The 24,076-nt window shown below is 45.3% G+C and overlaps 1 pseudogene across 1 annotated transcript; it reads left to right on the forward strand.

The window, feature by feature from the left end:
- The first annotated feature begins 1,553 nt into the window (after positions 1 to 1,553).
- Positions 1,554 to 2,351, forward strand: LOC309962258 (transmembrane epididymal protein 1A-like; annotated as a pseudogene). The gene has a single exon. The product of its transcript is annotated as a transmembrane epididymal protein 1A-like (transcript).
- Positions 2,352 to 24,076: the final 21,725 nt, after the last annotated feature.

Consider the following 24,076-nt stretch of genomic DNA (forward strand, 5'->3'; position numbering starts at 1 on the left):
GATACCCCAGAGGTATTGCAGGTTTGGTTCCAGACTACCACAGTAAAGTGAATATCGCAATAAAATGAGTCATGGAAATTTTTTGGTTTCCCGGTGTATATAAAAGTTATGCTTGGGACTTCCGTGGTGGTACAGTGGTTAAGACTCTGCGCTCCCACTGCAGGGGGCACGGGTTCATTCATCAGGGAAATAAGATCTCACGTGCTGCACGGCACGGCCGAAAAACAAAAATAGTTATGCTTGCACTATACTGTAGTCTATTAAGTGTGCAATACCATTATGTCTAAAAAAACAACATACATACCTTAATTTTAAAATACTTTATTACTAAAAAACACCAAAACAATTACAATAGCAACACCAAAGATCAGTGATCACAGATATAATAATAACAAAAAGTTTGAAATATTGTGAAAATTACCAAAATGTGACACAGAGGCACGAAGGGAACAAATGCTGTTGGAAAAATGGCACCAACAGGCTAGCTTGATGCAGGGTTGCCACAGATCTTTAGTTTTAAAAAACACAATATCCACAAAGCCTGATAAAGAAAAGTGCAATAAAATAAGGTATGTCTATATTTAATCCTCACAACAAACCTAGGGAGTAATTATTATTCCCATTCTACAGATCAGGAAACCGAGTCTCAAGAAGACAAAGTTAACTTGCTCGCAGTCATGTGAGTTGCAAGCGTTGGAGCTGAAATTCAGTCACTGTGCAGATAAATGAATAGACCCGGTCCCCATCCAGCCTCTGCTGTGCTGGCTGCTAGAAGGGACCTCATGCATGTCCCTTCCCCCGCCCCCACCCCGAGTCTTCATGTCACCTGTAAAATTTGTTTAGCAATAACTTCCTTATGGAGTTGTTGAGGGATTTTTTAAATTCATTTTTATTGGAGTATAGTTGCTTTACAATGTTGTGTGAGTTTCTGCTGTACAATGAAGTGAATCAGCTATATGTATACATATATCCCCTCTTTTTTGGATTTCCTTCCCATTTAGGTCACCACAGAGCATACAGTAGAGTTCCCTGTGCTATACAGTAGGTTCTCATTAGTTGTCTATTTTATACACAGTAGTGTATATATGTCAATCCCAGTCTCCCAATGTTGATGTAGTTAAATGACAAAAAAATTATGTAACATGCCTGGCACCAAGAGACCGTCAGTGGAAGAGAAGTCTCTTTCCTGGAGCACCTAACTCTTTCCCTCCCCTCTCCTTGTGGAGCGGTGGGGCAGAGACTGTGAGAGAAAGGGCAAACCAGTGCCTACAGTGAGGGGCAAGAGGTTGAAATCCCAGGCCTAGCATCTAAGTAAGGAACAGAGTGTGGTGCAACGCACGCACGCCCACCATCACGCCTCCGAAAGAGGTCCCACCCAGGAGTGACTCAGATGCTCTGGACACCTTTCGCTGTGTGGGAAGCATGGGTGGGGCTGGATCGGGCAGATCTCCCCGCTGTTCAAAAGTAGCCACTCTTGCTTGTGAGGGGTGCCGGCGAGGTTGCTGCTCATCTCCCACTGTCGCCCTGGTGGCCCTGACATACACACTGAGACCATGGGAACCTTCGGGGGACACCTGGTAGCAGGGATCTTCTTCTTCTTCTTCTCACTCTACTACTCGGTGCTGGTGTCCTTGGCCCTGTTACGGGGACAGAGGTTCCTCAAAGCCCCTCTGCCCCCAAGGGAGAAGCGAGGGCACAGGTGGTGGCAGCTGGTCCCTGTGGAAGGAGTGGGGAAGGTGGTTTTCTCCCTGATTCTCACCTTCCCTGAGTTCTTCTACCCGCCAGGAACAAAGCGGCTGATGATGGTGGACTGGGAAGCCCCTCGGTGACCGTCACGTTCAAGGACGAGTGGCGGCACTTCACCACGTACCGGTCCTTCCTCCTCAGTGGCGTGGTGGACATCGCGAGCCAGGCATGTGAAGCTGGAGCAGGCGGCCGAGGCGCTGGCCTTCCGTGCGCTGGTGCTGCTGGTGGTGACCCACGCGGAGCACAAGGGCGCCCTGGAGAGCCGCGTGCATACGCTGTTCACAGTGCCTGCCTTCCCGGTCGGTCTGGTGCTCGCCATCGAGATCTGGGTCCCCGGCCAGCCCCAGCTCTGGGTGCTCAAGACTTGGATGGGGCTGGCGCTCAGCAGCTGTCTGATGCAGCTAAGCATCCTGATGTACACGCCGCCCTCGGGGCAGCCCTGGAGAGGGGAAAACCCCACGGACCTCACCTTCCTCAGCATCTTCTTCTGCTGGCACCTGGCCTTAGGGGCTGCCTTGCTGGCCACCATCTACGGCCTCTGCAGCCTCTGGCATGATCGCTTCTCCCCCTGGAGAAAGGTCCCAGGTGCCAAGTACCACCTGTGACCCATAGGCGAGGGCAGTGAAGAGCTTGAGAAGCTCTGGGCAGGGGCCCAACTACGAGATGGGGGTGTCTAGGTATAGAATCTGTCCCTGTGCTGCACCCTTTGTAATGAGAGTTTTGAGGATGCCCACTGTGTGCCTAGTGCAGAAATGTCCTGGGATCTGCAATGTGGCTTTCCATCACAGGGGTCGCCTTCCTTGTTCCTAAATGAACCTTCCAGTTCCTAGGATTCCTGCTATCTATCTCTCTGTTCTCTCCAGGCCTGTCTCTTTCCTGTCTCACTATTCAGTATGGTTCCTAACCATGGACTTACATGAAGTGAGAGCAGGAGTAGTGTTTTTCTTTGACAGCTTTTGGGATCCAAGAGGAAGAAATGAAGTGAGGGAACAGAGAGAGATGGAGGGTCTCTGGGGACTCGGCAGGTCTCTGGGGACTCGGCAGGGCTCTGCGTGTCTGAGGTGGGGCTGGCTTCGCGTGTGCATGTGTGTGCCGCCGGCGGCTGAAGTGGTGAAATGTGTGAAAGGGAAGGGGCTCTTTTTTCACATCGTGGTGAGGACTTCTGTTTTCTTCATTTCTCTCTGTTTTTTATTCACACTAAAGTGTAACAGGAAGAAGAGCTGGTTTTGTTGTTGCTGTTTTCTAATCTAAACTGGACGAGGCTACTTCTGCCTCAGGGAGTAAGGGATGAGGGGAAAGGGGTGGCAATCAGTTTAGCAGGGCTCAAGTCTGGGGAGAAAGGAGGCAAGGGAGGAATTCCCAAAGGTGGGTGTAAGAAACGAGGATTACATTTGTATAATTTTAAGTTGTTTGGGTTCCGCTGTGACATAAAACAACTCCGCTGCTTATGCAGAGTCTTTCAGTAAAGTCTTATGATACACGTACATGAGTCTTGTGTGAGTGATTCTGGGGCAAGATCAAAGAAAAGGCCCAGATTTCAGGCGGTGGGAGCAGAAGGGGAAGAACCGCCATGAAACATGGGGCACAGATGACCTCAGTGGTTCTGGAGATGCAGGGACTTGGAGCCAAGAGGGAAACTGCAGCCCCTGGAACCTGCAGAACTTTCCAGCCAGTCACTGAGTTCCTCCCAGAATGAGGAGAGGAGGTGCTAACAAATTCACATACTCAGTGAAATATATGAAAGCAAACTATATAAAAATACTTATCTCTGGGTACAATTAGAAAACTGCTTCTGATAGCATGTGTCTGCTTATGTGAGATGATAAACACAGCATTTGGAAGTCTGAAGAGGCAGGAAGACGGGAGGAGATGCTGGCCATAGATGTGGACAAAGGACCACAGAGAAAAGTGCCCACACATGAAGCAGTGGCAATTCTGCCATGGCACACGCACTCAGAGATGCTGTCCTCAGAGACAGAAAATCTCTATGAAGCACAGAGAGGGATTTGCATTTGCAGATGGAGGGCGAGATGGGCTACACATCGTCCTCTGAAATATGCCTGGACACTCCCTAAAGAAGCAGGGTGCAAGAGTGTGGAAACAGGCCCTGGAAACAGTAGGACAGGGGTTAAAGCAAAGAAGGGGAGCAAGGGAAAGGATGGAAGTGGGGCAAGGGTCTGGCAAGTCACGTGGGCTGGGCTTGCAGAGGAGCGACATTCTGGGTCTAAGGAAGAGACGTCTTCCTCCAGCAGCTGGAACCAGGCCAGCCTCAGCTTTCCTCCCCAGCAAAGCAGGAACCAACCTAAGGAAAGGTCAGCACCCTTCTTTCTGTCCCCACCCTAAAAAGCCCAGAAACGGAGCCAGCTTTACCGGCGGCTTGTGCGCCCCCAGCAGTGAAAGCACCAAGTCCTAACCACTGGACTGCCAGGGAATTCCCAGGACCCCTCACTTTATATCTTCCGTCCAAAGCCCTGGGAGAGGCCATAGCAAGGGGTCCATATGATCGCTTATCACTGAAAAATAGCAAAAGTTAGATATTCCTGTATTCTTTTTTTCTCCATAAAATCTGGCTGCACCCTCTCCCTGAAGACTTAACACAGATTTACTTTCAGGATGCCTTATGATAAACACCTCTCTTTCCCTGTTAGCAGACCATCCTTTATTCAAGGATAATGGTAAGACTCTTACTTCTTCAGCTTGGAAACAAGAAGCTTAAAATGCTAATGACATCACACACTGGCTGAGAACCACCTGCTAAAGTAGAATCCCTCAGTCAACAAATGTAAATAAGTCTTATCAGATGCTGGGCCTGACTTAAAGAGGAGTAATTGGAGGTGCAGAAAACTGGTGGCTAGGAGAGAGATGGGAAGTAATTTACAGAGGTGGGTCCTGTTTATCTTCATTTGTGCTGTGTGCGGGAATTCTTGTCCTGCACATCTGGCCCTCGCCCAGCGAATCAGTCATGGCTCTCTAGGGAATCAGAACCAATAGGATATGGATAGACAGACAGAGAATTTAAGGAATGGACTCATGAGAACTTGAGGACTGGCAAGTCCAAAATCTTCAGGGCACGCCAACAGGCTGGAGACCCAGGGGAGAGTTGATGTTGCCATCTTGAGTCTGAAAGCAGTCTGGAGGCAGAATTCCTTCTTCCTCAGGACACCGTAGACTTTTCTTTTAAGGCTTTCAACTGATTGGATGAGGCCCATCCACACTATGGAGAGTAATCTGCATATTCAAAGTATACTAATTTAAATGTTAAACACATTTGTTAAAAATACCTTCACAGGGGGCTTCCCTGGTGGTGCAGTGGTTGGGAGTCCACCTGCCGATGCAGGGGACACGGGTTAGTGCCCCGGTCTGGGAAGATCCCACATGCCGCGGAGCGGCTAGGCCCGTGAGCCATGGCCGCTGAGCCTGCGTATCCGGAGCCTGTGCTCCGCAACCAGAGAGGCCACAACGGTGAGAGACCCGAGTACCGCAAAACAAAACAAAAAACCTTCACAGGGATTTCCCTGGTGGTCCAGTAGGTAAGACTCCACACTCACAATGCAGGGGGCCCCGGTTCAATCCCTGGTCTGGGAACTAGATCTCACATGCCACAACTCAAAAAAAAAAGATACCACATGCCGCAAGGAAGATCCCGCATGCAGCAACTAAGACTCAGCACAGCGGGCTTCCCTGGTGGCGCAGTGGTTAAGAATCCACCTGCCAATGCAGGGGACACGGGTTTGACCCCTGGTCCGGGAAGATCCCACATGCTGTGGAGCAACTAAGCCCATGCGTCACAACTACTGAGCCCACGTGCCACAACTACTGAAGCCCGTGAACCTAGAACCCATGCTCCGCAACAAGAGAAGCCACCACAATGAGAAGCCTGCGCGCCACAACGAAGAGTAGCCCCCACTTGCCGCAACTAGAGAAAGCCCGCACGCAGCAACGAACACCCAATGCAGCCAAAGATAAAATAAATAAATAAATTTATTAAAAAAAAAAAGACTCAGCACAGCCAAAAAAATAAATAAATATTTTTAAAAAAATACCTTCATAGCAACATCTAGACTGATGTTTGACCAAACAACTGAGTACCGTGGCCCAGCCAAGTTAATTAACCATCATACTCAGCATAATGGAACATGGCCACTCAAACGTGATTTATGTCAACTGTGTTTGCCATGATTGTTGGAGACCTTCCAAAAGAATAACAGTAAATTCATTTTAAATGAACTCCATCATTATTGGTTCTGACTGCAGTCTGACTACAACTATACAATGTTCTATGGACTTTATCCCTTCCCTGTATCCTCCAGAAAGAGAATGATAGATTGATGGGTGTGCAGGTAGGTGACACTTGTTTTTAAATTAAAAAAATAATGCTTAGAGGCTTTTTTTTCTTTTTCATGTTACGTATTTTAGACATCTTAGAAAATAACAAAAAGTAATTTAAAGTATTTTGAAATCTACCATAATGCTCTTACCCAGAATTAATTACTGCCTGGCAGGGCTAAAAGGGTAGAATGTATTTCAACCACACTAAGAGGTTGGATGGTAGGGTTTACATATCAGAGATGAGGCCTTTCCTGCTGAAGATGACTGATGTGCCTGATGACCAAGGCATGGCTGACTGAAAGTGTTGCAGGTGAAGGTCACTGAAGATAAGGAAATCCAGAACTGGGAGTCTAGTGCTGTGGGAAGGAACTGAGTAAGGATACTGACATGCTTGGAAGACGGCAACCTTGGGCTGGAGAAGAACTCAGAGCCCAGTCTGCGGCGAGTTTGGAGGAGGGGGAGGTGGTAAGGTATCAAGGATGGCCAGAAGAAAGAAAATGTGACTAACATCAGCTTCAAGGGAGGAAGTGATCAGGGTTAAGCAGACATGGTAATACCTACCGCACAGAGGTACTGTGAGAAATAAATAAGGTTCTGCATAAACAACACTTAATACACAGGATGGTGTACAGTAGATGCTCAATACATATTAGCTTGAGATTCTGAATATACACATGCGCAATGACCAGACCATATATAAAAATAAAACTCTGACCCACAACCTGCAGCAACCAGCCCAGGAAGCCAGCCTGCTGTCTATAAATCAGACTTGTAAACAGTCAGCTATCACGCACTTCTAACCAGTCCAGGTAGCCAAATAACAACCCCTATAACAACTGACCCAAAATGGGAAGGACCTGATTAATAACAAACAGCTTCCCTAATTTTTGCCCTGCTTCCAACTTAGGACCAACCAAAGAAAGCCAAATATGCATCCCTAAACAATCACATGATACCCCACTTCTAGTTAGCCAGCCTGCAGCTTCCCTATGCCAACAGCCTCCAATCAAGGCATAACTGATGCCTTCTCTTTTTTTTCCCACTATGAAGCGTTCCCATTCCTCTGCCTGTCTTTGAGTCTTTGCCAAAAAGCAAATAAAGGTGGCTAACTCCCTTGCTATAGCAAGCCCTGAATATAAAGCCTTTTCTTGTTCTCCTTTGATTGGTTTTCATCTATTTTCACACGTTTAATTCTTTCATTTATTCATTCAAGCAGTTATTCAATATTTATTGAGCATATATGGATACTATATGCCAGACCCCATGCTGGGACATGAGAATAATGACGTGACCCAGATGCACAGGTCCCTGCCTTCAAGCTCATTATGGTTGTGGGAGAAGAAAGGCAAATAAACAGCAAGGTAAGTACAGTCTGAAAGGGACTGTGATGAGGGGCAGCTAATCCAGACCTGTGAATCAGGGAAAGCTTCCTAGAAAAGTGATGTCACCACAGGGACCTGAAGGATGAATATGGCCAAGGGAAGAGCTGTAAGGGAAACAGTCAGGAAAAAGGGAAACGGCCATAGGAAACGTCCCCAGGTCATTGCATAAACACCGAAGGAAGTGAATGAAAGTGGGATGACTGGACCTCCGTGTTTGAGCTTGGAGTGCTGAGCCATGAAGGTGGAAAGGCAGACAAGGGTCAGCATCCTTCTAGGCCACATGAAGGCATTTGGCATTTATCCTAAAGCTGACAGTAATGATCAGATTTCCATTTTGGAAACATCACTCAGGCTCCATGTGGAGTGAGGCCTGGAGGGCAAACCTGGAAGCAGGGAGACCAGTTAGGAGACTAACAGGTGACGGTGGCTGGATGAGAAGAAAAGTGCAAGGACTGGGAAGCTGATTTAGAGGTTCCCACTCAGGACATCATGGCTGGAGGTCAGTAGGGTCGGGGGGGTGAGGAGGGTGGGACAAGCCAAAGCTTGTACAGCTGAGGAAGAAAGTAAATGCAGTCACCGAGAAAACGAAATCCACACTGGGGGCTGGAGAAGAAGAGATGAATTCTGGATGGAGACATGAAGTTTAAGGTGTTGTTCTGGAAGCAGGTGGATGAACTTGTCTGGAGCTCAAGAGAAAGGGGTGGGTAGAGAGGGCAATCTGAAAGTCATAGATGGTCATTAAAGCCATTTATGGGGGTGGGTGAGATTGCTGAGGGATAGCGTGTGGGGAAGAGGGCTTGGAACGGGACTCTGGGAGGCACCACACCTAACTGGAGAAAAGAAGGCAGGCGCTCGTGAGGCAAACCAAGAAAGAGTAGCCAGGGAGATGCGAGGAAAACCAGGACCTTGCTGTAACATAGATACTAAATATTGATATTGTTGTGTTTTTTTTTTAACATCTTTATTGGGGTATAATTGCTTTACAATGGTGTGTTAGTTTCTGCTTTATAACCAAGTGAATCAGTTATACATATACATATGTTCCCGTATCTCTTCCCTCTTGCGTCTCCCTGATATTGTTTTAATAAAGGGAGTAGCAAACAAAGTCTTGTTTCTTATTCCCAGTTCCTCCTTCCCCTTCCAGAGAAGGATGGTCCCCAGGACACTGGGAGGGAACTTACTCTATGAGTCACTAGTGGAACTGGTCATGCATCGCCCCATCGTGTTGCCCAAGCTGCATCAACAAAGTGCTAGCGTTGGTACACATCATTAAGTAAAACTGGATGATGAAATCATGGGAAGAAATGCACATGCTTAGGACAAGGACGTCCCCCTGAGGCAGGAGATAGATAGCACCCTTCCCCCACCCTCCCCGCCCAGGGTAAACAGCTGGAGTTCGTTCCCTGTGGACCGATACTCGAACACCGAAAATAGCAGGACAATTGAGAGAGGAGGCTGGGCCCTGCCCAGATAAGAGATAAGAGACCACATATTTCTCATTCTCAAAGTCAAGGAGACCTTCCCGACTAGAAAGCTCCTTGGAGGTCAAAAGGAAAGCGATGCTAAGCTACCCATAGGCCTCTTCTCTGGAAGCCATCTTAGCTGAGAGATGCGAGAGCACACATGGGAGGATCCTGAGATATACCAAATACAGACTCAGAACCAGGCGATTTAAAATGGTTGGCCAGGGCTTCCCTGGTGGCGCAGTGGTTGAGAGTCCACCTGCCGATGCAGGGGACATGGGTTCGTGCCCCGGTCCGGGAAGATCCCACATGCCGCGGAGCGGCTGGGCCCGTGAGCCATGGCCGCTGAGCCTGCGTGTCCGGAGCCTGTGCTCCGCAATGGGAGAGGCCTGCGTACCGAAAAAAAAAAAAAAAAAAAGGTTGGCCAAAGGAAACCTGGAAGAAATGCCGCATATAAGTGATTTAAACTACCATGAGGGCACGACTCATTCTCTGAGTCCGCCTGTGTGTCTATCCACCCGTACTGTACTCTTTTTCCTCCTAATAAACACTTTGTTTCACTACTCTCCGTCTTTGTGGGAATTCTTTTCTGCAAAGCTGAAGGGTCATGGCCTTGTCACTGACCACTGGTCTAGTGGCTAGGATTCAGCTCTCTCACTGCCGTGACCCAAAGTCAATCTCTGGCCAGGAACCAAAACCCTGCTTCAAGCCACTGCAGGCCAAGGCCACCTGAGATCAACCCTACATCACACCCAGCTGAGGATTTTACTAGTATCTTGGTTAGGTGGGACTGGAAGTTAATTACAGGACCACAGTGGGCATTATTCCAGTTTGATGGTTGAACAGTATACAGTTAACTATTTAGTTCATTAGCCCGGGTTACTGAGTGCCTACCATCATATTTCCTATCTCTTCAATAGCCTGTGGGTACAAAAGGGACCACAGGAAGGATAATGGTTTATGTTTCAAGTCCCCCAACCTCTTAAGCCCCTTCTGAGGTACCCCTCCCCGTCCCCACAAGCCTCTCTCTCTCCCCCCCTCCCCTTTCCCTCTCCCTCTCTCTTCTCTCCCCTCACCCACAAACTCTGGGCCTTCCAGTTTCCAGGAGGGTCCAGAGATTACCCTTCCGCCTTCCTCACTGCCAATGGTGTCCCTGGTAACGAGGCCGCTTTCCTCTCTAATTCGCAATTCTTTAAAGACTGCATAGAGGCCCTCCTCCCCCAACCAGGAAAAAACGTCCTTCTCCCAGCACTGTGCGCCCACCCTCGGGGGCCCTCCGCCCTCCTGAAAACAGTTCCTTAACTTCCCCTAGCAACCCCACTCTCCAGGGACACAGTCCCCAAGGACCAATCTCCGCGTGGCAGCATCCTCACTGCCTAGCGCATCAACCTGTCCTGGTGTCCTGGGACAGAATCTAGGAGCGTGGGGACTGGCAGACAGAGTTGGGAGAGACATTTAACTTCCTTTGTACTTCTGATTGTTTTATCATGTACAAAAGAAAGAATACGGGTAATATGCTCGATTTTTTTTTCAACGAAATCAAAATTAAAACTGTACTAAGGGCACAGAACTATCTAGTAAACCGTGAGGAACGCACGGAGTCCAGTTTTGCCAGGCTGCCCCCGGCTGTGCCTGATGTGCTCCACGGCCACCCTCTTGTTAAAGGGGTTCCGGCCTGAGAATGGCCGGGGTGCCAGGGCCCCTCACCCCTGCGCAGTTCCTCTCCCCTCCTAGGGACTGGGGCGGAGGTCAGGAACTCAGCCCGGAGCCCACCTCTGCGCAGGCGAGGGGCTGCGGGGACGCTGCGGCGCGTGGCGCGTCTGCCCGCCCCAGCGGGCGCCCAAGGGAGGAGCGCGCCTCCCACCGCGGCGCACTTTCTTTTCCTGCCTCAGCCTGGAGGTCCGGCCTCGCAGCTCGCCCGGAAGAGTGTCCAGACAGGGTGGTGTACCAGCCCCTCCTGGGTCGTTTGTATCCTCAGCGCCTGGCACCGCACCAGATTCGGGACGCAGAGGCTGCGCGGGGGAGGAAGCTTCGCGTTCTGCGTGGGTGCCCAAAGCTAGGCCCCAGCACTGCTGTGCCTTCTTATGCCACGCCCGCCCGGGCGAGGGCAGACTGGCCTCAGGTACCCAGAGGTCACACGCCTAATCTGGGGAAATGAGGAGGGAGATGGATGAGTCACTGATGGATGGACTTATTCTTAGATCTTTTTCTGCGGGCACTATTTCTCCAGCTCCTTCTAAGCACTCGGGAGGAATCGGCGAACAAAACAAAGCTCCCCGGCGCTCTCAGATCTAGAGTGGGAGGTGGCAGTGACCTGATTAGTTCATATATTGATGTTTAGCCCTTACGTGTCTACACCACCTCCTCCTACACCCTATTAAAAGCAAACTTTCCTTGACAAATTGCTCTCCATTGTGCACCAAGGGAGCCAGCAAGTGGCAAAAGCATGCTGATTGGGGGAGGGTGTGGGCAGGAAGAGGTATGAGGTTGGGAAACACAATGCCTACGTTAAGCAGAGACATTTTTTTCATTCGTAAAACATCATTTATCATCATCATTGGGGCTTCTCAAAATTTCCTAAGTGCCCCCAACCTCTTTTTTAGTCGCTAATATTTGAAAAGAAAGAAAGGATGGCAGTTTCATTCCGCAAGGTCATAAAAACACTTCTATTCACTCGTTATTTAACAGCTTCTGGCAAGATGGGTGAGATGCCAGATGTGGTGACAGTTCGTCAGAAGAAAAAGCACAAGTTTGAAAGGCAAATGATAGGGATACATGAATGTCCTCAATGGGAATAACAAGGTTTAATGACCAGACAACTGTGCCCCAAATGTCCGATTAACAGGAAGCATGGAGCCATGACAAAGGGATCAAAACCAGAGCACTGCCAGACAAGAGGAACTCCGAACAGGCCCTTCCCAGGCATGTTTCTTTTCTTTCTTTCTTCCTTCTTTTCTTTCTTTCTTCCTCTTGTGATGAAAACTTTTAAGATCCACCCTCTTAGCAACTTTCAAATATACAATACAGTATTATTAACTGTACCCCCATGCTGTCCATTACATCCCCATGACTTACTTATTTGATAGCTGGGAGTTTATATTTTTTAACCCTCTCCTCTCATTTCACCCACCCCCTCTCTGGTGACCACCAATCTGTTCTCTCTATCCATGAGCTTGGATCTGTTTGTTTTTTGTTTGTTTTTAGATTCCACTTGTAAGTGGGATCATACGGTACCTGTCTTTCTCTGTCTGACTTATTTCACTTAGCGTAATGCCCTCAAGGTCCATCCATGTTGTTGCAAATGGCAAGATTTCATTCTTTTTTATGGCTAAATAATATTCCATTGTACATATGTCCACTGCATTTTCTTTGTCCATTCATCCATTGACAAACACTTAGGTTGCTTCCATATCTTGGCTATTTTAAATAATGCTACAATGAACATTGGGGTGCAGATGTCTTTTCTAATTAGTATTTTTATTTCCTTTGGATAAATACCCAGAAGTGAATTGTTGAATCACATGGTAGTTCTATTTTTAATTTTTCAAGGAACCTCCATATGGTTTTCCATAGTGGCTGCACCAATGTAGATTCCTACCAACAGTGCACAAGTGTTCCCTTTTCTCCACATTCTCGCCAACACTTGTTATTTCTTGTCTTTTTGATGACAGAAAAGGGTTCCCTTTTCTCCACACCCTCTCCAGCATTTATTATTTGTAGACTTTTAAATGATGGCCATTCTGACAGGTGTGAGGTGATATCTCATTGTAGTTTTGATTTACATTTCCCTGATGATTAGTGACGTTGGACACCTTTTCATTTACTTGTTGACCATCTGCATGTCTTCTTTGGACAAATGTCTATTCAGATCTTCTGCCCATTTTTAAATCAGATTGTTTATTTTTTTTACTATTGAGTTGTATGAGTTCTTTACATATTTTGGATATTAATACCTTATCAGATTTATGATTTGCAAATATCTTTTCCCATTCGGTTGGTTGTCTTTAACCAGTCATTTTTCTTAAGCTGCAAAGCAGAGTAGTTTGTGCCGTATTTAGTTTCAGGACTTTTTTTTCTTTTTTTGTAATTTGACACTACCTGCCTACTTAAGTGACATCCTGTGTGAAACCTACATTCACACACAGGATTTATATACAGACAAAACAGCATACCATGATTTACCTGTAGACAGAGTCAAGCTCAGAAAATTACTATCAATGATCCTACCAAACTCAATACCCTCTTTTTGTAACAAATACTTTGTAAAGGTCCTTTACTATCTTGAACTGAAATTCATAGATAATATAATCTGTCTACATACATGATTGCAAAGACTAGAGATAGATAGATGATATATAGATAGATGATATATAGATAGATGACACTATAATATCTGTCAATGCCCCCCAGCCAGAGACCCTCAGGAACACACTTACAGTTGAATAAGTTAAATCTATTGCTCTTTGCAAGGAGGGAGAATATGCACCACAGGGAAATGTGGTAGAAGGGACTTGGAGGATTTAGGTTTGTTAGGTGACTTTCAGGAGGATTCATGGAAGTGGTGCTTTGCTTTGGATTAGATGCCGCTGAGAAGTGGGAATCATTCTACAGTTGGGTCTTTTGATAAATGTGACCCGGAAGGAGGGTAGATTAGAGTAAGACTAAAGGTATCATTGTAAAGGAGCAGCAGACACCTGTACTAGCCAAGATAGGGAGATGTTTAGTCATTTCTCTGGTTTGGACCACGATCACATTCGTCTGTGTTCAGACATGATTACAGAGTGTTCTTGTTTTTGTCTAGATCCATCAAGGTCTCAGAGTGGCTTCATCTCATACTGGCGATCTGTGAAATTGTTGATGTGCAACAGGAGAACACAGTGCTGAGCAGTGAGTGCCAGGCCAACTCCCAGGTGTCATGGATGGCTTTTCTCATTTTCATATCCTAAGTGAAATGAAAAGGAGAGATAAAAATGATCCATAATGAAATAATGTACATTTCGATATATAAATGCTCCAGCATAACTATATTAGAATACATAATAGAGTCAGATGATTGCACGCCCTTATATGAGTCAGTTTGGATTTAAAAGTAAGAATATTGGAAGCGTTTCCTTACAATAAATGCAGTAGAATGAAAGAGAGGGGTTCCAATTATCATCAGAATTTAAATTAGTGTTAAGATATATAATAACACACCAGGTTCATTTGTATATGATAAGAGAAGGAAGGAATAACCTTAATGGAAACAGGAATAACATGTTAAGCAAATTATAGGCTGTCAAAGCAGAAAACATAAAGAACAATATTCTCATGACATTAGCCTTACTGTGAGTAGTGAAGAAAAAAACACCTTTTTGTATGACATGGAGGAAAAGAGTGATGAAATATCTCAGAGATCATATCTCCTGTCTTGAAATTTCAATACCCATTCAGTGCATGCATATTAGTATTTAAAAAGACCTTGAAGATCATATACAATAAACCCAAAGATAATGCATATTTTAATATAATGGGATTCTCTCCAGGCCCCTGACCAGCCCTTGTTGCCAAACCTGAGTCTCAAACTGAGGCAGACGAAAAGGATAATAACACTTACCCTACAGGGTTGGTGCTATGATTAAAGATAATGTTTGGTAGCTCATACAACTCAATAACAAAAAAACAAACAACACAATCAAAAAATGGGCAGAAGACCTAAATAGACATTTCTCCAAAGAAGGCTTACAGATGGCCAAGAAGCACATGAAAAGATGCTCAACATCACTAATTATCAGAGAAATGCAAATCAAAACCACAACGAGATATCACCTCACACCAGTCAGAATGGCCATCATTTAAAAGTCTACAAATAATAAATGCTGGAGAGGGTGTGGAGAAAAGGGAACCCACCTACACTGTTGGTGGAAGGGTAAATTGGTACAGCCACTATGGAAAACAGTATGGAAGTTCCTCAAAAAACTAAAAATAGAGTTGCCATATGATCCAGCAATCCCACTCCTGGGCATACATCCAGACAAAGCTATAATTCAAAAAGATACGTGCACCCCAATGTTCATAGCAGCACTCTTTACAATAGCCAAGACACGGAAGCAACCTAAGTGTCCATCGACAGACGAATGGATAAAGAAGATGTGGTACATATAGACAATGGAATACTACTGATACTAAGTCATATAAATGGATGAAATAATGCCATTTGCAGCAACATGGATGAACCTAGAGATTATCAGATTAAGTGAAGTAATCAGAAAGAAAAAGACAAATACCATATGATATTGCTTATATATGGAATCTAAATTATGACACAAATGAACTATTCTATGAAACAGAAACAGATTCAGACATATAAAAAAGACTTGCGGTTGCCAAGGAGGAGGGTAAGGGGGGAGGGATGGATTGGGAGTTTGGGACAAGTAGTTGCAAACTATTATATATATGTATAACTGAACCACTTTGCTCTACACCAGAAACTAACACAACATTGTAGGGAATTCCTTGGCAGTCCAATGGTTAGGACTCCATGCTTTCACTGCCGACAGCATGGGTTCAACTAAGGTTTCACAAGCTGCAGCAGCATGGCCTAAATTAATTAATTAATTAATAGTTTTTTAAATTGTGAATCAACCATGCTTCAATAAAATTTTTTTTTTTTTAAATAATGTTTGGAACATGTATAATTCATGGTGCTCTAAAGCTAGCCATTGTCATCAGTTTAGTCTTTGGGCCCCATGCACACGCACACACACACACACACACACAAAGATGGAGAGATAGGATGTGTGCTTGCTTGAGTCTCCATGATCACATGGAAGGTGCTTGACTGAGTGTGTGTGGTCGAGTTTGCAGGAGAATCCCAGGCGACGCTGCTGCAGGCTTTTGACAGTGCAGGCGGGGTATGGGGGGAATCACAGGAGATGGAGAGGACAGGTTGAACATAACTGAGTTGGAACTTGCTCAGTTGGGTATGTGGATACTTGTGTACAACATGCTTCAATATATTTACCTCTGTGCCTTTTTTTGATAGTACAGACCTCTGGGAAAATAGTTTTTATTAACATCGCAAAAATGCAGGGACTTCCCTGGTGGTCCAGTGGGTAAGACTCTGCACTCCCAATGCAGGGGGCCCCGGTTCAATACCTGGTCAGGGAACTAGATCCCGCATGCATGCCGCAACTAAGAGTCCGCATGCCGCAACTAAGAGTCCGCATGCCGCAACTAGGAGTCCGCATGCTGCAACTGAGACCCGGCACGGCCAAAAAAAATAAATAATTTTTTTTTAAAATTGCAAAAACTACAGCCCTACATTTTACATACTTGACTTTTGGACCCCATTTACTTCACTGTGGCCTGGGGTTCTTTCGCCTCATCGGGTGGTGGAGAATAGAAGCTGAATTGGAAGAGTAGACGAGAGGTCTTAGAGAAGTTAGCATTGGGACTGTATCAGAGTAACAGTGAAAATCCTGAAAAACGGCAAGGAATCCAAAATAAATAAAAGAAAACACAATTTTCTTTGCATTGTGCTAAACATCTGTTGCTAATTTTTTTTAATCATTTTTTTTACATCTTTATTGGAGTATAATTGCTTTACAATGTTGTGTTAGTTTCTGCTTTATAACAAAGTGAATCAGTTATACATATACATATGTCCCCATATCTCTTCCCTCTTGCATCTCCCTCCCTCCCACCCTCCCTATCCCACCCCTCTAGGTGGTCATAAAGCACCGAGCTGATCTCCCTGTGCTACGTGGCTGCTTCCCACTAGCTATCTACTTTACATTTGGTAGTGTATATATGTCCATGCCACTCTCTCACTTTGGCCCAGCTTACCCTTCCCCCCCCCATATCCTCAAGTCCATTCTCTAGTAGGTCTGTGTCTTTATTCCTGTCTTACCCCTAGGTTCTTCATGACATTTTTTTTTTTTTTTTAGATTCCATATATATGTGTTAGCATACGGTATTTGTCTTTCTCTTTCTGACTTACTTCACTCTGTATGACAGACTCTAGGTCCATCCACCTCACTACAAATAACTCAACTTCGTTTCTTTTTATGGCTAATATTCCATTGTATATATGTGCCACATCTTCTTTAGCCATTCATCAGATGATGGACACTTAGGTTGCTTCCATCCTCTGGCTATTGTAAATAGAGCTTCAATGAACATTTTGGTACATGACTCTTTTTGAATTATGGTTTTCTCAGGGTATATGCCCAGTAGTGAGATTGATGGGTCATATGGTAGTTCTATTTGTAGTTTTTTAAGGAACCTCCATACTGTTCTCTATAGTGACTGTACCAATTCACATTCCCACCAGCAGTGCAAGAGTGTTCCCTTTTCTCCACACCCTCTCCAGCATTTATTGTTTCTAGATTGCTAATTTTTTTTAATGGCCTACAAACCCATGTTGTCAGCAAATTGTAGCTGAGGCTCAGTCTGTGGCACATACAATGATATTGGAAAAGGGAATTATTGTTTCTATGAAATCATTTTCAAGGGTTTCGTTTTACTGTCAATGCCTCTGTATCAACTGTCATTAACTTTGAAAGTAAATTTCCACTGTGGCTTTTTTATCCCTTAACCTCATCCATGTGAGCAGAGTGCTTCCTTATCCCCCAGGGGGCTCTCGTCCACTAGAAATCAAAATTTCCTAGCCTGATCCCAACTCACAGCTGATGTTCAATAGCTTTCACCATCTCTGATTTTTCTTAGAACAGTATCATCAGAATTCAGTGGAATAAAAATAACATTTCAGTTGGATTTTCTCCTATCATCGTTCTCATAACCTCTCGTTTGCTGGTAATTTGACTTTTTCCCCCCTACAATGTGTTGCTTACCCTATTTTGCAAGCCTTTATATTATTTCAAAATTCTAGCTTTCAAACTTTTCCTTTAAATCTCAGAAGTGTGATATGCTATCAACTTTATAAATGTGTTTCTTTGTAAAATCTTCACTTTATCTTGATGGGGGAGTCACTGTTTATTAGAAAAGAACTGCAGAGTTGGCATGTTCACAAGGGTTCAACGTGGGCAGATATAAAACCAAATTTTCAATATTCAACTGAATATTGTTGACTCTTTTCCTTTATATTTGACATTTTGTCATACAGGCCAAATCACTATATTCCTATGTAAATGCAGAATTACCATGAAGATGACGGTTAAAAGGCGGACAGGGCATCCCTGGTGGCGCAGTGGTTGAGAGTCCGCCTGCTGATGCAGGGGACACGGGTTCGTGCCCCGGTCCGGGAAGATCCCACATGCCGCGGAGCGGCTGGGCCCGTGAGCCATGGCCGCTGAGCCTGCGTGGCCCGAGCCTGTGCTCCGCAACGGGAGAGGCCACAACAGTGAGAGGCCCGCGTACCGCAAAAAAAAAAAAAAAAAAGGCGGACATATTTGGTGACTCCGATAATACAAGAGGATTGCTGTCAGCAACTTCTCAAAATGGTGAACTGAAATAAAACACAGTACAATCTTTCCTTGATGTATGCCATTGTTGCTTCCCAGGAAATCTGCTATTTAACTAAACCTTGCCAATAAAACCGAAAAGCATAAAAACACTTTGTGTTGGTTTGTAAAATGGAATTAGTTCTGGGCTCAAATAATTATAAGCAGGTTTTTCACCTACCTAATTCCAGGTTCAGTTAGATTCTAGAATTGGATCATTATAAACAGGTTTTTCACTTCTATTTAAAAGTCCTGAGGGACACAGGAGAAATCTTTTGTTGTGCCAGTGTGGCCCCACTAAATGCCGGCAGTAACCCCTATTCGTTATGACCAAAAAAAAATACAAATTTCCAAAATTCTCTGGGGAGCAGTAGCGCCCTGCAGAGGACCATTAATTTTTATGAAGATACAATTGCACATCTGTGGTTTATGATCTAAGTTACACCTGATTTACATAAAAATATGGTCACTCAAACATGATCAGGGCTGTTTTAAGAGTTTTATGAGGCTCAGTCCCTTACTTTGGAGGCCCTACCTTAATTATATCAAGCATTTAAAATGCACCCTCATCCTACAGTAAATATACTAATAGCAAGACTGGCTATGTGCCATGCACCATTCTAAGTATTTTACAACAACCTTCTGAAGTAGGCACTATTATTATTCCCATTTTGCAGATGAGGAACAGGCACAGAGAGGCTCAGTGACTTGCCCCAAATCACACAGCTCCTAAGTGGGGGAGCCAAAATAGTATACAAAGCTAGGCCCTCTGATGCGGACATACTATGTCCTGTGTAACTCTTGTAGAGTTTGTATTTAAGAATAATTTAAGACATCACTTAGGAGTTAGTTGAGTTGCAGATGACTTAACCTTTGTCAATTTCAGTTGTGGAGCTTTTGTTCAGTGTTTTGAGCCAGTCATTTAATTTGAGGTCTCAAACATCCCTGTAAGGTCCTTAAAAGGCCCCCAGATCTCATACTAAGCCTGCACTGTTGAAAGCCTACAACAGCACCTTCCACGCAATCAGGGAGACCCACAGCAGCGCTCACCTCCTCTCTCCTGGTTTTTAGTGTGTAGCTTCTGGAGCACCATGATCCATGCAATTGTTATCTCTGATTTTAGCACCCACCCTGTAGGATAAGTGTTATTATCTCAATTTATGGAAGATGAAACTGGTATCAGAATAAGTGACTCATTCAATGTTCACATTGCCTAAGAAATGACAGAGCTGAGAATTCAATCCTGGTCCTTAGGGGTCCAAAGTCTCAGCCCCCGTGATCTCAGTTTGGGCCCCATGGGGCTTTCCTGTCTCTTTGCCTAACACTCTTTCCCTAGTAATGGAACCTCAGCAGGTTTCCAAATGTCCTGCCACCCAGTTCCCATCAGCAAGAGGCACAGCTACTAGTTCTTTCCCTACAGCCACTGTCATTCCATTTCAGAGCCGATTAAGCCCTCAGACTCTCATTAGAGCAAAGCTAACTACAGAGGTGGTTCTGGATGGGGAACTCCAGAAGAAAATTTTCTCAATGCCAGACCTCACCTGCTCCTCTTTTCCTGGGCAGTAAAATCACCCATCACTTCTCCTGACCATGCTTTTTTTTTTTTTTTTACAAACAAAAAAATTTTATTGAAGTATAGCTGAATTATAATGTTGACCATGCTTCTTAGAGTTCCCTTTCCCCACAACCCCAGAGGCTGTGACTGCACCAAATTTCCCTCATCCTGGTTGCCTGAACCCCCGAGGGTCCAAAGAGCATGGGGAGCAGATGTTACCAGCTGGTTCCTCTTGCTCGAGACTGAGATGGGCTCCACGGGCCCTTCACTTGGAGGCCTCTGAGAATGAGGCTGAAACAGCCAAATTTTATTGGACATGTGGTAGAGAGAGCTGAGAGAAGCTAGGAAGTGGGGACACAGGAAGAGAGAAGCAAACAAGAGATCCCTTGCAGAGCCAGAGAGAAGGAGCGTGCATGTGAACAAAAACAAGAGAGAGAAACTCAGTCCCTGCCTTTCTGGTCCCCAAATCCTCCTGAGGTCTCCTACCCTTCCAATCCTTAGGCCTCATGAAATCTGCCAGTATCCTTCCGATAGATTCCTTTCTTGCAACCAAAGTTCCCTGCATCACCTGCTGAGCCCCACTGCAGCCTCAGGTGCCGAACCCCAGGGCAGGAGCAAAAAGGACCAGCTCATCAGTCCCAACCCTCTCACCCCCAACCGGATCTGCGATCTGGAAGGTGGTGGCACTTAAGTGAGTTTTCTAAGCGCCTGTCACCTGTTCACCTCTGAGTCGCAAACACTCCAATAAAATGATATGGAGTTGAGAGTGGGAACAATCTATTAAATATAAAAATAGCAATGCCATAAAGGCTGGACTAACCCTGATAAAAAAGCTAGAAGCTAGGAGACCAGAAATTTCAGTACAAAGTGAAGATGCTCCAAAATGAGACTAGGAAAAATTTGACAAAACATAGCATTTTCAAAGAAACACTTCTGGCGTTTAATTGCGTTTAAGGGCAGAGAAAACCTTCAGAAGTTTATTCCAAGGGGAAAAAAATAAAGAGGAACCAAATTGGGATAGGTGTTGGGACAGTAGAAATGAAAGGGTTAGGGGTATGGAGTTTGAATCTTAATGTGGCAGACATAAAAATAGAATATAGAAGAGAACTTGCATATGATAAATACATTTGGGAACTATCAACTTGAAACCATGAAAATAGATGTATTCTACCTGAAAATAAGTATGGTGTGGTTTGTAATATTTTTTAAGGTTACCAACATTTGGAGAATGTGATGAACAGTATAAATCTTCTTCCGAGGTTAAAAAAAAATACTCATAACACAAAACTACACATAATTTTGCACGTAATTTCAGGAGGTACTCAGACTCCAAATATAGCAAAGACAGTCGGGAATTTATAGCCAATGAGCAGAGTGAGGAGGTCAGTGGATAAAAAAATTACTAAGAATAATTTGATTGGATATCAAGGGTAGAAGTATTCTTGATAGGCAAGCCAAAGTGATCAGATACCAAGGATAGGGGTATTCTCAATACGCTAACTTAGAGTTTCCCTGGTGGCGCAGTGGTTAAGAATCCGCCTGCCAGTGCAGGGGACACGGCTTCAAGCCCTGGTCCGGAAAGATCCCACGTGGCGCGGAGCAACTAAGCCCATGCACCACAACTACTGGGCCTGCGCTCTAGAGCCACAACTACTGAAGCCTGTGCGCTTAGAGACCGTGCCCCACAGCAAGAGAAGCCACCGCAATGAGAAGCCTGCACACCGCAACGAAGAGTAGCCCCTGCTCACTACAACTAGAGAAAGCCCACACGCAGTAATAAAGACCCAATGCAGCCAAAAATAGAAAAATTTATTTTTAAAATAAATAAATACACTAACTTAGTAGATTCTTTGCTAAAACAGGGCCTTAACTGGGGTGCTCTACCTTATAGCCCCTGCAGGATGCCCCAAGTCTAGCCCCACTGTAGACCCCAGCCCACTTTGCTCTAGCTAAGCCCTGTCTGTTGAGTGCCTGAATCTGCTCCCTGAGGTCCTCCTTTCCATGTTCACTTTGCCATTTCCAGACTCTGGAGACTCAGCAGTGACACAGATGGTTCAAGGCCTGCCCTTCCCCACCCACTGGATGGTATCTCTCAGTTCAGAGGCTTATCTATTTACCTGAGCTTGCTGGGCCCGCACAAGGGAACATCACACAACCAATAAAGTGATGATCGCCTGAGGATCTGGAAATATAGTCACAAATCTACGTCATGGAGAGCAGGTATGTAGATACTCTTGTAACTAGACATGTCTCCACAGGAAACAGTCTAGTAAGCAACATGGCTGAATTTTCTTTCTGTCTCTTTTTTGGCTTAAGCATTGTTCTGGTTTTCCTGCTCACCAAAACTTGGATGAATTTCACAGAGACAATGATAAAGAAAGCAGACACCAAAGAGCAGATACTATATAACTCCATATACGTGAAATTAAAAACAAGGAAAACCAATCTATGATGATAGGAGTCGGAATAGTGGAATTTCTGTGTTGACTGGGAATAGAACAAGAGAGCCCTCTGGGATGCTGGAAATGTTCTCTCTTGATCTGGGGCATGATCACGTGGGTTTATACATATGCAAAACTTTCTCAGGTAGTACCCTTAAGATTAGTGCACTTAATTGCATATAATTTATACCTCGATTAAAAAGCACAGAAACATTTATTATGGGTTCTTCCCTTCCACAACAGTATTCTCTGACTGGGTATATGTTTCCCCTTGCTGATCTGTCTTCTGGAATTCCTGGGTCCTTTTCCTCTTCCCTGAGCCTGGAGATTTTCCTTTCTGGAAGCCCTGTCTAGAGCTGAGAGCTACCAAATGGAGTTAAATACTCTCAATCAAGGGACTCCAGGTTCTCTGTTCCATGTGCCAGTTATCAGGTTATTGCCTTTCAGCTCCAAGACTGTTCCTCGGTGATAATTCACCTGAACCTTAAAATATTTCTCCTTTGCCGCTGGCCAGGTGCTAAGCTTTCTCAGTAGTGGGCTCTGGAAAGAGACTGGGGGAGGAGGGGGCCAGCTTTCCAGGTTCCAGTGTGCTCCCCTGGGCAGCCTCCCGCAGCACGAGGCTTCTGCAGCACCTGGTCCAGCTACATGCATGGTTTCCGTAGAACCTAGCAGCCAGCAGCACCGGCACTTCTCCCTGGGCAGCTCCCCTCAACCCCCAGCGAACTGTTCCTCAGCGACTCCGGCTAGCACAGCACTTCAGCAGACCTCACCATCCAGCGAGCCCTGGCTGCGCCTTCTTCAGTGAGGTCTGGATCTCCGTCTGTGGAGGGAGGCCCTCTTGCAGATTGCTCCTTCTTTATGTCTCTCTCAGCTCTAGGTGTAGTGACTGCTCCCTATATCCGCTACTACTGTATTCATCTGAGTTTTCTCCACCAATTACGAGCCAGCCTTTCTTTATCCCAGTCCCCTGTTATAGTTAATGATTCTTTATTATTAAACTTTCCCTGTTCAAGTCACTGTGTGGTTTCCATTTCCTGATGGACCCTGACTGATACATCCCCCTTGTGGGGTTTGGGGGTGTGGTGTTTTTACAGATAGAAGTAGCAATTGTCGGAGTAGTGATGCACTGAGGTAAAAGGCTCTGCTACCAAATTGCTGGGTGATCCTGGGTATCTTAGTCCATTGAGCTGCTATAACAAAATACCATAGACTGGACAGCTTAAACAGCAGACATTTATATCTCACAGCTCTGGAGGCTGTAAGTCCAAGATCAGTGCCAGCATGGTGGAATTCTTGGTGAAAGCCCCCTTTTGCAGATGGCCATCTCCTTGCTGTATCCTCACGTGGCAGAGAAAGAGATCATCTCTCTTGTGTCTCTTCCTATAAGGGCATCAATCCCATTCATTAGGGCTCCACCCTCATGACTAATCACCTCCCAAAGACCACACCTCAGAATAACACACTGGGGGTTGGGATTTCAACATATGAGTTTTAGAAGGGGACACAAACATTCGGTCCCTAACACTGGGAAAGTCACTTTTCCTTTCTGGCCTCAGTTTCTCCTGGGATAAAATGGGGAATGTGTCTGTTCATCCTCCACTACCTTCACAGAGGGGTTGTGAGAATGAAGTAGAAGCACTGTGAGTTCCTCGGTGGAGAGGTGCTCCTAAAATTCCTGGAGCTATTCCACGTACTAAAGTGGCTCGTAAAATTGACT

Source organism: Leucopleurus acutus, assembly GCF_964270905.1.
Source record: "Leucopleurus acutus genome assembly, chromosome: 5".
Lineage (NCBI taxonomy): Eukaryota > Metazoa > Chordata > Mammalia > Artiodactyla > Delphinidae > Leucopleurus > Leucopleurus acutus.